Genomic DNA, 2,666 nt, shown 5'->3' with positions numbered 1-2,666 from the left:
CCTGTTATCAATGAACAGGAATCCTTTATGAGTGTTCCTGTTCATTGATAACATGGTATGTTTACTATAACTACAATTATGAATGAACAGGAGGGGATATAGATCACTCCCATTCATTCATAATTGAGGATATAGTTTACATACCAGGTCCTCAATTATGTACAAACACTCAGCGATCACTGATCGCTGAGTGCTTGTACCCGTTCTCCTCTCTGACACACACTGTCATAGGAGGCTGCAAGAGGAGAGCCCAGCCTCCTGTGACAGCGCTGGCTGTCTCCGCCCCCACACCGCTCTGCTGCACTGTGATAGGCGGCCGAGCGGTGTGGGAGGAAAGACACCGGCCGCTCACAGCGCTCGGCTGTCTGTCATTTTCTCTCTGATTCCTTTCATCCCTGCTGGGCACTGCTCTGTGTCCCAGCGGGGATGAAAGGAATCACGGCCGCGCCGACAAAACGGCAGGAAAATGTCACTTTCGGCATTTAGCCGAAAGTGCCACTTTCGGCCGGCGCCCCCTCTTCACTATTCGCCCAAGGCCCGTGCCCCTGCTGCACCCCCGGTTGTTACGCCACTGCGTGGGGAATAGTTAGTTGTCTGATCAGGATTTTGCTGCTATCAAAAAGGTTCTGCAGAGGAGATTTCCCCTCCGCTTCCTACCCTGGTGAGTTTCAGTAGACAGAAAGTGAGGGTAGCTCTCCAACAGAAATACAGACAGTAAAAATAGGATTTTATTTTATGTAGTAGCGTTTTGATATTATATTTGTAGAGTAGGGGAAGGCTTGACCCACTGGCAGCTTCTTTTTGAGTTTGTCTTTTTTTAAATGTTATTTTATTTTTCCCCCCTCACTTCCTGTCTGGTAAAGGCTGCGTTAGAGAGGGAAATACTCTCTAACGGAGCCTGAGATAGCATTAATAACCCGACAGGGGTCAAAACATTTCTTGTTCCCTGCCAGTGGGATCTAAAAAAAATAAATGCTGCAAGCACTATTTTTTCAGATTGCACTTGCCCGGAATGCAGGCGCTGATGTGCCATGTGTTCTGGTGCTAGTGATTGCACTGGGGGCGGGTGGGGGGCATAGCTGCGGCGCCATTGACTTGAATGCACCTCCACGCCTCCTCCTGCCCCTGAATGCAGGAAGCCGGCTGGAACACACTTTTTATGGTGGGAACCAGTGTTCTATCAAAGATTGTTACTGGGTTGGAATGTGTGACCGGTCACGTGATCACACATTTGAACGTACTCACGCCCACTTTTTCGGCGGTGGAATATGTAACCGGCAAAAGGTGAAAAATTCCAACACTTTCTCAGCTGTTCCAGGGCAGATCGGCATCGCAGATGGTATGTGCAGGAGAACCGATCTGTCCTGGAACAGCTCATCGGTCCTGAAATGTCACTCACAAAGTCGGATAGAAGTCAGCTGTTTAAGGGCAGATGGGTTCTCCTACACATACGATTTGTGATGTCAGTCAGCTGAGAAAGCTTTGGAATTCTTCTCCTTTTGCCGGTCACATATTCCAACGTCGAAAAAGTGGGCAGGATTACGTTAAAATGTGTGACCATGTCACCAGTCACACATTCTAACGCAGTCACAAACTTTGATAGAACACCGGCCCTAATGGGTACTTTGTGTGAGTAGCTCAACTGAGTTTCTAGTTTCTATTCCCAGGTGACTTGGAGCTATTGGCACCTTAACCGCATGTGTGTTGGCAGGGCCGGCCTTAGGCCTTTAGGCGCCCTGTGCGAGAAAGCTTTACAGCGCCCCTCAGTGGCCACACCCTTTAGTGGCCACACCCCCAGTAACCACACCCATTTCCCCCAATATCCACACTATTTAAAGACTCCAATGTTGTTTAGCCGCAAAGAAACATATTAAAAAGTATGATAAAAATAAAACTTTTATTAAAATGTATTAAACTTGTAGGCACAATAAAAGTATCCTTATGAAATAAAACAACCGAAGGTAAACAATAAATGTCAAACTAAAATAGAGTCTATAAAAATAAAGTGTCAGGTTGTCATGCCGATCCCTTTTTTCAAGTAAGTGCATCTAGAAAAGTAAAAATAGAAAACAGAACACAAAACCCGGACTACTTGTAAAATTAATAAATTACTATATATCCGAATATACGAAAAATATATTCAGGCGCATGGTAATTTGTTTGAGACTGTGCGGCGGCCATATTGGCCACCGGCGTGTTCTGTGAATGCGTGCCACCATCTTGGAGGCAGGGAGCATGCCGTTACATGACGCCATGCATGCCTGGCGTCAGGTGACGTCACACGCCGATATTGGCCCCGCTATCTTGGTGTATACCTAGATATACACCAAGATGGCGGCGTCCAACACGTGCAGTGTTATATGACGTCATGCGCCCCGCCTCCAGAACACGCCAATGGCTGAATCCAAAATAGCATAAAAGTGTTTTGTTTGATGAAACATGAAAACTTCTTTTTTAGTTTTCGTTCATTTCATCTGAAATTAATTTTTAGTCTTTGCACATGTCTAATAATACGTTGTGTGTGTGGTGTGTGGTGTGTGTGTGTGTGTGTGTGTGTGTGTGAGGGGGATGGGGGGGGACTGTTTTTTCACTTTTTTTAAATCATTTTTTACATTTTGTATTTTTTTTTCATAATTTTTTATTTTATTATTTATGTATTTATTTTT

The 2,666-nt window shown here is 45.2% G+C and overlaps 1 protein-coding gene across 8 annotated transcripts in view; it reads left to right on the top strand.

Annotated features, from left to right (window-relative positions):
- The window catches only part of CPEB3 (cytoplasmic polyadenylation element binding protein 3), an 87,799-nt gene that overhangs the window by 46,636 nt on the left and 38,497 nt on the right, over nt 1-2,666 (top strand). The gene's annotated exons all lie outside the window — the stretch shown is intronic.

This window comes from Nanorana parkeri, unplaced genomic scaffold (assembly GCF_000935625.1).
Source record: "Nanorana parkeri isolate BGI_ZX_2015 unplaced genomic scaffold, ASM93562v1 scaffold353, whole genome shotgun sequence".
NCBI lineage: Eukaryota > Metazoa > Chordata > Amphibia > Anura > Dicroglossidae > Nanorana > Nanorana parkeri.
This window is presented reverse-complemented; position numbering and strand designations above follow the sequence as displayed.